Genomic DNA, 12,500 nt, shown 5'->3' with positions numbered 1-12,500 from the left:
ACTATATACTTTATACAATTTAATTACAATATAAATACATTTAACTAAATAAATTTATACATACCTAACCCTATTAAATTTACTAATAACACTAAAATTCTAATAATTTCTCTAGGGTCTAAAATATCAAAATTATGATTATTATTCACGATGTCTTAGGGTATTACATGAAGGAAAGCACAACATGAAATGCCCGTCAGCAAAAGTATGAATACAATGCTGGCATCTGAACGGGAATCACATTCACAAGCTGCAACAACCTCAAAGAACACATCGTGAACAATATTATGTACTTCTTTCCCTGAACTAGATCGAGCTTATGAGCATCTAAAATTCCATGATGGTGAGCCACTCCAATATGTCTTATCGTCTTTGAATTCTACAAGTGAAGGCTTCTTCATGAAGATGGCATTTTCCTATTCTCTATGTGTGAATAACTATATGTATGTCAAATGTGCAATTCTGTTGTCTTTACACTGCTTCTGGTTTTCTACTTTATGCATATAGTTCCCATCTACTTTATGCATAAAGTATGGTTTTCTACTTTATGCATGTATGTTAAATAACTATATGTATGTCAAATGTGTATTCTACTTTATGCATATGTTAGAAATTTGCTGCTTTTGGTTTTCTACTTTATGAAACCACCAATTGTTTTTCATTCATGGCAATTCTAAATTTCTCTTAGTTTAAAAAGGAAAATAAAGATTTCTACTCCACTAATTTAATTTCATGCCCGATAAGTCAACAACGGAAGCTATACTTGCAAAAATCTAAAAAAAGGTCGGGGGGGGTAAACAAAATTATATATTACTTGAGTAAATTGAGATGTAGAAGGTTGATCTTGACCCCTAAATTGTATAAATTCCTTAAATGCATCTTCTAGAGCTTTCACCCGATCTTTAAGCATCTTGTTCTCTTCTTCCAGTTCATTCTTGCTTGAAGATGCAAGTTTTAATTCTTTAGGTCTCACCCCGCCACCATACAAAAGAACATGATTCTTGACTTGGGGGCCAAAACAAGTCTCAATGATTTCAAGATTTGACATTTCAGGATTTGATTGGATGGTTTGAACTAGTTGATCCTACAAAACATGTTCATTGTATAATTTAATACATATTAAATATAATTAGGTGTGAAAAATTGAACAAGAAAATTAAAACAAGTGTCATTAACTATTTAACTTACATATGTTTCTTGTTCTTCCGGCTCCGCCAACTTTTCACCTTTCTTCCTAGTTGAAAACCACATTTATGCTAAATTGGGTTCATGACCATTTCTGCCTCCCTAAATAAAATGAAAAGTTTAGAATAACCACTATCTAACAAAACTATTGATATGTATAAAGTAAGAAAATTGTTAAAGGTATATGTTATAGTACCATTTGGTATGCAATCTCCCGCATTGGTTTGCTTCCGGTCCTATGGGACATGCATGGCTGCTTTCTATTTTTTGAATTTCTTTCACTTTTTTCCTATCCAAATTTAGAGAATTTAATAACAACATAAAGTATATTAATGGGATATAAATGCTACTCCTTAAAAAACTAGAAGTGGAATTACAAAAAAAATCGAGGCTGTTTACCTTGAAGGATGAAACTTGAAAATGATTTTTGACAAGCCATTCCCAATCTTCTTGATCTTGGATCTCGATGGGTTTTTTTTTCAGAATGTCTTGTACACTATTGTACGGCTTGATATATTTTCTATTTAATAAGGACCTCCAATTATTCCATAAGGAATGCATGTGACAAAGTGCATCTTTACGGTGATCCTCCATATTATCATTTTTAAACTTCTCCTACAAAGAAAAGTTGAACAAATCAATAACCAAAATTGAAAATATATATATCAACTAATTTTTATTTACCTTAATTGCAGCCCACATGTGGCTCTTCTCTTGTTCTCCAATTTCCTTCCAACTATGAACTCTAACAGGACAAATATTAAAATCACGAACAATCCGTCCCAAATGTCTTGAAAAAGCCTCGTGATTAGGTCTGACAACTCGATTTTTGTAGAAAGTTACTTCTAATCAGTCATCATTTTTTAGAGCTGCAACTCTTTTGTTCTTGTTCATTCCTCGAACTCTTCTCTGTTTGTCTGACATATATTTGTTAAAGTTACATAATTATGTATTAATGTGTATAAATACCAAAATTATGATAAATAAATACCATCATTTTCCACTCGTGCTTTCTTTTTTATTGGTGATTGATGTGGATGCGGTCCGACTTCATTAGGCTGTGGTGCAGTTTCACCAATTAGTGTATTGTCTGGAAGACATTGGGAATCTTAGTTGACTGATTTTGTCTTTCTTTCCCTATGAAGCAACAAATACCAAAACCTAACTTATTAAGTTCTAAATAAATATCTTAGGAAATTTAGAATCATTCAATTAAGAATAACATTAAAAACTTAAGAAGAAAATAATATCAAACCAGTGCGTTCAATACGGCCTAAACCATCATGACTTTGATTTTCTATTTCTTTTTCTGTGAAGCAACAAAAAATAAAAATTAAAAACTTAATAGACCTAGAATCATTCAATTAAAAAATAGAGTTAAAATTTCATAGAAAACCAATTTCAAACCTGTGCATCCAATACTAACTGAATCATCATGACCATGATCTCCCATTTCTTTTCCTGTGAAGCAACAAAAAACAAAATGAAAAAACCTAATGGATTCCAAATAAATATCTTAAATGGCCTATAATCATTCAATTAATTAGTAAAATTAAATACTTAAGAAGAAAACAATTTCAAACATGTGCGTCTAATACAAACTAATAATATCCTATTTCTTTTTATGTGAAGTAAGAAAAAACAAAATTTAAGGACCTAATAATATCTTCAAAGATCTAAAATCAACTAAGAAGTAATATCTCCAAACTTGGTCTTTTGATGTGTTTTGGTAACTTGAAGGGAACTGGGCGTGTTGTCTTATCCTCGTACACAAAGATATGAATGTTCATTTCATTATGACTTCCTTGAAACATTTAAAGCAAATCAGCATCACATGTAACCCGCATCTCATCCTCATACATGATGTGCATCCCAACAGTATATATATCTAGATGTTTTGAGCATGTCTCTAGCATGTCCATGTAAGTGTACTTGTTTGGGTCAACTTCTTTTTCTAATTCTATTTTGCTATTCTCAAAGTAGAAAAGCAAATTGTGCAGCAACATGTTACCTATCACAAAACTGTTTGCTTAGATAAAAAAAAAAATGCTATTAATTGAACAAATTCAAGAGCCAAAAAGCATACAATAATACAAACCTGGGTTCCCCAACATCAACCCCTTTGTTGCCTCAAAAACAAAAAGCTGCGAACTTTTACTAGCTCCTTTTTCATTTTTCTTTTCGATCGGGACTTTTGATCCTTTATTAAAAGAACATGTTGGCATTGAAGTTGACAAGCCCCTTACCTTTCCTCTAAGTAAAGTACCTGGAAGTATGAAGACATGTTTACTAGTCTTTGAGCCTTCCTTATCTTTTGTCTCTTTCATATTACTACAAAGTACAACCAAAATAAATTAGTAACATATAACAAAATAAAAATGCATGCACAATAAAAACTATGTATGTGCAATATATGCATGCACATATAAAAGTAAATGCAAAAGAGTTAAAATTTAATACCTTTGTTTCTTTCCTTTCTTTTCTTTGAATAAATAGTTGTGTTAACGACCATTGGGTCCATGTCTTTCCTTGTCCAATGCATATTATCACCTATATCCATTGAGTTGGAAGCTTGAAATTCAGATGAGATTGATGCATTTTGAGGACTAATTTCAAATATTTGATTTGCATCATCAATGTCATCATCCTTTTGAAATGGGAAATTATATAAATCACGAGGTTGTGTTTTTGTAACTACATGCCATCCTTTGATGTAGTTGTCATCCATATAAAATACTTGGGATAGTTGTAAGGTTGTGACTGATTGAATTCTAGAATACTCTCTGTAGATATAAAATAGTTATTATTGAGTATAACAAAATTAAAAGAAAGTGACATTAAGATTAAAGTTGGATCTTACTCAATAAATGGTTGAACTTCGCTACAATTCCTTAGAATATATATATGTGCTTCAATCCACTCATTGTTTTCTAGATCACAAGTAATTCCAGCTCCCAAAAGTCTCCCACGTTGGTTGAACACAAGTGAACCTCCATCGTGCACATCACCCTTGTAATTTCTATCAAGCTTGTTAAACTTTGTCTCCATGCTATACAAGTACCTTGAACAAAGTATCATGCACTCACTAGCAATGTATCCTTCAGCAATTGAGCCTTCTAGGTCCGTTTTGTTACGGACAAACGATTTCAAATTGTACAAATATCTCTCCATGGGGTACATCCATCGATACTGTATGGGCCCACCGACCTTAACCTCATTTGGCAATGTATTGGAAAGTGCTCTATTACATTAAAAAAAGATGTAGGAAAGATCATTTCCAACTTGCAGAGAGTGACAAAAATTTGAGATTCAATTTGCTCTATTTCTTTCACCCTTAATGCCTTACCACTCAATATCTTGAAAAACAAAGACAATTTAGTGAGTGCCTCGCATACATCATTAGGAATGATGCTACATAATGCAATAGGAAGTATATGCTGAATAAGAACATGACAATCATGGTTCTTGAAACCGATAATTTTGTGGTCTTTGAGGTTAACACATTGAGATATGTTGGATGAAAATCCACCAGGAACCCTTATTTTTTTTAAAAATATAAGGAATGCATCCTTTTCCTTTGGAGACAAAACATAACTTGCAGGTGGTAACAAAACTTTGTCGCCTTGTACAATTGGGTGTAGCTCTGGTCGTATGCCCATTGATTTTAAGTCAAGCCGAGACTTTAAATTGTCTTTAGTCTTTCCCTTAACATTCATGATAGTTCCAAGAATGTTATCACATATATTCTTCTCAATATGCATCACATCCAAATTATGTCGTAGCAAAAGTGTACTCCAATATGGAAGCTTGAAGAATATACTCTTTTTGTTCCAATTATCTCCCCTATTTTCATGATTTATCTTGGTCTTCAATTGACGAGATTTAGTTAAAGTAATCCCTTCAAGGTCTTGCACTTGCTTTAGAACATCTACACCAGAAAGTAAGTTTGGAGCGACCCCTCTTTCCCTTGTACCATCAAATGAAACCCTATTATTTCTCCATTTGTGATTCATAGGCAAATAACGTCGATGACCCATATAACATTGTTTCCCACCGTTAGTAAGCCTTGTCGAAAAAGTATTCTTGTTACAACAAGGACATGCTAATTTTCCTTTTGTACTCCATCTAGATAAAATCCCATAAGCAGGGAAGTCATTGATCGTCCACATCAAAGCTGCATGCATTGTAAAATTTTGACATGTTGACACATCAAAGGTTTCGACACCCAATTCCCATAGCTCCTTTAATTAATCTATCAAAGGTTGGAGGTAAGTATCAATTGCATCCCTTGATCCATCTGGTCCTAGGATAAGCATTGACAAAAGGAAATTAGACGGCTTCATGCAAACCCAAGGCTCTATATTATACGGAATAAGCACTACTGGCCATATACTATACGGTGTTCTTGAATTAGAAGAAGGTTGAAAGCCATCACTAGCAAGACCAAGTCTAACATTACGAGGTTTTGAGGAAAAATTTGGATGGACTTTATCAAAATCCTTCCATGCCATTGAATCAGCTGGGTGTCTTATCACTCCATCATCTACTCTTTTATCAAAATGCCATCTCATAGAAGAGGCTGTCTTGGAAGACATAAACAACCTCTGAAGTCGTGGCTTTAATGGAAAGTAACGTAGAGTTTTTACTGGTATTTTCTTGCCATTTGTTTTCATCTTAAATTCTCCACTACGATAATCTTTCTTCCATCGAGAAGCACCACATACCTTGCAACAGTAACATCCATTGTTTGTCTTCTAATACAACATGCAATCATTCACACAAGAGTCATACTTTTCATAAGACAAACCAATGTCATGCAATAACTTTTTCGCATTATAGTACGAGTCTGGTAAGAAAGACCTTTCAGGTAAGAGTTCTTTCAACAATTGCAACAACATAGTGAATGACTTATTACTCCAACGACCAAGACTCTTTATATGCAACAATTTAAGAATTGCAGATAATCTTGAAACTAGTGAACTAGGATATATTGGTTGCTCAAGCTCATCTATCAACTTGTAAAACTGTTTGGCTCCATTATTCGGTTCCATTCAGGCAAATTTTGGGTACTTGGAAATTCAACATCTTCATTATTTTCGTCTAATCCTTTAAACTAAGGGTACAAATCATTTATGAATTGTTGGATCTCATCATCACTATCATTTGGAGCACTAGTATCATATTGTAAGATCTCATTTTCTTCATCCTCAGACTCATATTGAGGCTCATTGCTCAGTTCACCATGATGATACCAAAATGTATACCCTTCAGATATTCCATGTATCATTAGATGTGCCTCAATAGACTCACGAGTTCCAAGATCAGTATTGCAACATTTCGTGCATGGGCACCGAATCTTATTTTTAGCACCCAACTTCTTTAAAGCAAAATCTAGAAACTTTTGTACCCCTATTTGATAAGCTTCACTAAGTCGATCATTGACAAGATTCATCCACTCCTTACTAGGTGCCATTATCTTATAAAAGAATGACAAAATCTTGTACTTCACCTAAACAATATAATAATAATATCGTTTAGCTAAGCCTTAAGAAATAAAGTTGGCTATTCATAACAAAATTTAGCTTCTCATTATCAGAGTTGGACTTTAAACTTGTATGAATTTTTAGAAAACTAAACTTTAAAAGCAAGTAAACAAAAGTTTAAGCCAACTTATTACTTGAACAATTAAAAGCTTGTGTGTGTGTGTGTGTGAAAATTATAATGTAACTTAACTTTTTGAGCATGTAAAAGTCAATCACTGTAAATTTGTTGAGGAGGTGGAGACCTCTAAAATTGGAGCATGATTAGGCTTGGGAGAAAAAACAAATAATTCGGGTGATTTCATGTCTCCTAATGGACTAATAGTAACACCCTTCCTGCCCCCATAATAATGCCTACTGATAAAGTAATTACTTACACCAATTAAAATTAAAAATGTGCTTTTTAATTAAAGCATCAATTTTACAACCCTAAAAGATAACTAGGACTCCCCATCCACAAATAAACCAACGCCTTTTTATTTTCTATCTCTTTTTTTCTGTTTTGGATAATAAGAGTGTTTTCCTAAAAATCTCAAATTTAAGAAGAAAGAGATTAATAATATTGACATTAATTGTTTAAGGATATTCTAGAATTCATATACTAGTTGAACAATAATAAAAAGTCATAAATTGACCTTCCCTAATATAACCTAATTGATGAGTAATGACGCTTGCTCATTTTACAAATAAATGTTTTTTTTAACATTCAAAATTATCCTTTTAAGTGACTATTTTTGTCTCACTAAAATGAAAAGCAAGGATGTCGATCTGGGTCAAGATAGAGGTGATGGAAGTACAAAGTTTTATCTTTATGTTCCCCTTTCAGATTTGGAAAAGATTAGATGCTGTGGCTTGCTTTTTTCTTCTTTCGATTTGATAATAGTACATTGTAACTATTAACACTCAAAAACTTGCTCTGTTTTTTTAACATCAGAAGCTTGCTCTACATAGTCAAATTAAGAAGGAAAGAAGCAGGATCGAGCATACGCAATCACTGTAATATATATACATACACACATAATACAAGATTATACACCTTTAGCACCACACGATCAGTCGAATCGAAGAATCAAAGTATCAAATAAATATATATACATACACACATAATACATATACATACATGCAGAATACATATATACACACATAATACATATACACACACAGAATATATATACACGCAGACTACATATACACACACACAATATATATATATATATGTATACCTTCTTTGAGGTGGCGAAGGCAAGGGCAGATTTGGTAGTGGCGGCAACCGGAGACGAAGGCAGCGACAGCGGCGATGACAGGAGGCGGAAGTAGCGGCGAATCGATTGACAGCGGGAGTACTTAACACACACACACACACACACATAGAGGGAGTTAGGATTTAGGGATTTGATGATTTGGGGAAGGAGGAGAAAGGGAGAGAGAGATATACGGCGGGAGTATTCTCGCCCAAATTTGTTTTCTTTTTTTTATTTTTTAAATATTTATTTGTTAAATAAAAATCAAATAATTTATACAAATAATATTATTAATTATTTAATTGATAAAAATAAAATAATTTATGATTATGATAACTAATAAAATAATAATTTAAATTAATAATCTAAAATATGGTAATAAAATAATTTAAATTATTGTATCAAATTAATATTTATTTAAAAATATAATTATATAATAAATCTAATAATTATAATAAATTAATTAGTTTGATATATTTTATTATTATAATAATTATAATAAATCAATTATTATAAGTAGTACTAAAATCTTAATAATTTTTTTTTTTATTTCATAGATATAATTAAAAATTTTAGTCAATAACGATGGGAAAATGGTTTATTAACGACGACTTATTTTGCCCGTCGTTAAAAGTTATCTTATAATGATGGGATTTATATTTAGTTGTTAATAGTATTACATTAACGACTAAAACTAATATCGTTCGCTAATTTTTGATTGTTAATGCCTGTTTTTGTTGTAGTGCCAAGAACAAATTCCATCCATTAGATTTATTAATTTCTCACCATTTAATAAATTGAGATAATTTTCACAGATCAATAATGAAATACATAATTTCTTTTTTTTTTCCTTATAAATAAATCCCACATTTTCAAAACATTATTGGGAGACAATTTTCCATTTCATTTGGATTTTCTTTTAATCCAACACATCATTACATGAATGACTAATTTTCATTAACATTTAGATTTATTAAATCCCATCATTTTACTTGAACAAGACTTTGCTAAATGTCATCTCTAGATACTAACATTGGCTTCCAAGATTTAATCTAAGCCACCCATGTGGCATTACCACATTAATTCACCGATTTAAGAAAAATTAATTATTTTATCTCATAATTGAATATTCTTTATTTTTTTCATTTTTTGTAATTTAATTCTTTTATGGAATTTTACTCCAAATTACTAAAATGCCCTTTGTGAATTATTAATCCAATTTATCTTCACATAAATAAAAAAATAGAAAATTAATTCACTTCCATACTTAATTCCACCTAGGAATTATTTCCAATTGTCAAATTACCTTTTATTGGACTTCATTATCCAAATTACCATTATGCCCGTCTCATAGGGCACCATTACTCTCAAAGGTCCATCACCTTCTTAAGAGTATTTTTGGAAGTTTCTGACTTCCTTTCTAATTCTCCTAACACCAGTAACATTGGGTGTTACAGTTTAGCACCCAATTTCTTAGTTTTTGTCAAAGGATTAAGGATATACTTTCTTTGAAAAAAAAAGAGACCATACGCCTTGTAACCTCAATCCCAAGAAATACTTTGCATGCCTAAGTCTTTTGCTTGAAAATGTGTTTGAAGATGAGAATTAAGAGCTAAGATACTTGCACTATTAGTTTCATTAATAATAATGTCATCAACATACACAATAAGGTAAGATTGACTTTAGATTGTTGATAGAACACAGTGGTTACTATTACTCTTCTTCGTACCAAACACTCAAACCACCTCACTAAATTGCCCAAACTGAGAATGAGGACTTGTTTTAACTCATATAAAGACTTTCGAAGTCTAGAAACCTTATTATACTCCCCATAAGCAAAAAATCTAAGTGGTTGCTCTATAGACACTTCTTGTAAAACACCATGTAGAAAGACATGTTGGACATCTAACAAGTGTAAATGCTAACATTAATAATAAGAGAGAGAAATAATCAAATAGATGTATGTTTAGCCATGGGAGAGATATTTGAATAATTGATTCTATATGTTTGAACATGTCATTTTAGAACAAGATAGTTTTTGAGATGAGCCACAAATCCATCAAGGTTAACTTCGACAATGAAAACCCATTTATAATCAATAACTTACTTGCTTGCCAGTAGATATGCTAGGTCCCATGTACCTGTCCCATTTATTATTGCTTAGATACAATAATTAATTTATAGCTATAGGTGAGTGTCCATCTTGAATGTCTTGATCCTTAAGTCTTTGAGAGATCTACAAAAGAAAGAATGGTTAGGGGCGAGTGCGTCTCCCACTCATGCCCTCCGATGTTTAGTCTTTCTCTGATTGAATATACAATAATATTAGAAGTGTAGTAGAATTAGAGTTCTAAGTGTACCTTAACTAGAGTGATTTTTTTCCCTATTTATAGAGGGTAAAATTGACTGGTGGAAGAGTACCCATATCTCTTGGGATCACTCTTTTGGATTTTCAAGCGCACATTTTGAAGGTAAGTTTGACTCATTCTTCGTAGTCTCGTGTCATGAAGAGTCTTTTGGAGAGCGTACCTAAGGAGTTTGAGAATTTCTTAAAAAGATCTCCTATGATAGAGAAATAAAGGCTTTTAGGTCCGAATGTGCAATGACTCGTTAGAGGGCTTAGAAATTATTGAGAATTATTTAATTATTTTTCTTAATTTTTGGATTAAAAAGGATTTTTTCCAAATAAATATTTATTGTGATGTATTAGGAATTTTAAATGCGAGAATAACATTAAATGACATTTAGATTATGTGGAAAATATATATAAGGGCAGGAAGGTAATTCAAAAATTTATCTCATATTTTGATGATAATTAGGAGAATAAGGGAATTAAAGATAATATAAAATTTAGAAGTTTTAAAAGGATTTGGATTTGGCGTAGGGTATCTCGCCTATATATATATATTGTATAAGCTTGTAAACCCTATTCATCTTCAAGCCACAAGTAGTAGAAAAGAATTGTAGAAGTTGCAGCCTCTATTAAGTTCTTCATAGGAGAAGTTGTGTTGCAAATCGTGGAATCCATTTGAGACCCATAAGGCAAGTTCTCTCCTTGTAATCGTTTTCATTACAAGTTCATGTGTAGTTCATTTTTAGATTTTAGCAGTCTGTTTATATATATATATACACACACACACATTTATATCAACGTACAGTGAGTTTCTTGGGTAAGTTCTGTATTTCCTATCAAATGATTCTTTAAATACGATTTTTGAATCATCCTTGTGTTTATTTCATGTCGATTGGGATATGTTTTTCCAAGTTTCCTTCTAATGGTGTAGAGATGTTAGAGTTGTTGCAGAATATAAACACTAGTGTAAAGATATTTCCTTCTAATGGTGTAGAGATGTTTGTGTTTTTCATATAAATATACAGACATCCAGATGAGAATCCCCACACCCGGATGTTTTTGGCTAAATTGTGAGTGACATCTGGATGGTCTAGAAGTCATCTAGATGGGTGAAAAAGTTTTATGTGAGTGATATTCGGATGGCTTTTTGTGCATATCCGGATAGCCTTGTAATATCTGAATGGCCCTCACATGCATTTTGCCCTTATCCAAATAGCCTATGTCATCCGAATATGTTTTAAATATACTGTGAGAGACATTCGGATGAGTCTTCATCATATTTGGATGAGCTTGCATGACATCCGGATGCCCTTTCTTCTATCCAGATGCCATTTTCTTCTATTCGAATACGAACGTGTATATAAGTGTGGGCTATTTGAATTCCTTGAACCCTATCCGGATGTGTCCCAAGTGTTGTGTGTGTGATATTCGGATGGTTTCTTGTAGCATCCGAATATCTTTATTAGCCATCTAAATATCTTTGTGAGACATTCGGATAACTTGAATCATATCCGGATGCCCTATTTTATATCCGAATAGCTTGTGAATCCCATTTGAATGCGTCTTATGTTATTCGAATGATGGAATAGTATATTTGGACGCCCTCTTCTCCCATCCAGATACATTTCACATAGTATTGAGCCTCATATCCAAATGAGCCCTATAGCATCCAAATAACTTGGTGAGACATCCGAATGACCTGAATCATATCTGGATGCCCTGACTCATATCTGAATACTTCTTAGCATATCCGAAGAGCTTGTGCTCTATAAGCTAGTGCATTCGAATAAGCTTTCAACACATCCAGATGCCTTTCTTTATATTCGAAGGTTCTTTATGATATCCAAATGAGTCTTCCAGTGAACCTATTTCAAGCTATCATTTAAATAAAAGATTAAATACTCCTAAATGTTAGATTCTCATGTCGAAATGTGATAAATCTAACATGCCCATACCATAAATCATAACTCGTAAAATCATTGTATTCCAATATGTTGATGATGATTCTATGGCATGCTTAGCATAGTTATGTGATATGTATGATATTATGTGCATACATCCTAGTATGAGCATGAAGCATGACTTTATGTGGAGAACTTCATGTCGTGTGCGAGCATGTATATGATCATTGCATTGCAGTATGAGCGCATGGCGGTTTGGTCTGCGGGGATCCCGTAAGTT

The sequence above is a fragment of the Diospyros lotus genome, chromosome 1, assembly GCF_014633365.1.
Source record: "Diospyros lotus cultivar Yz01 chromosome 1, ASM1463336v1, whole genome shotgun sequence".
Taxonomy (NCBI): domain Eukaryota; kingdom Viridiplantae; phylum Streptophyta; class Magnoliopsida; order Ericales; family Ebenaceae; genus Diospyros; species Diospyros lotus.
Note: the sequence above shows the minus strand (reverse complement) of the source record.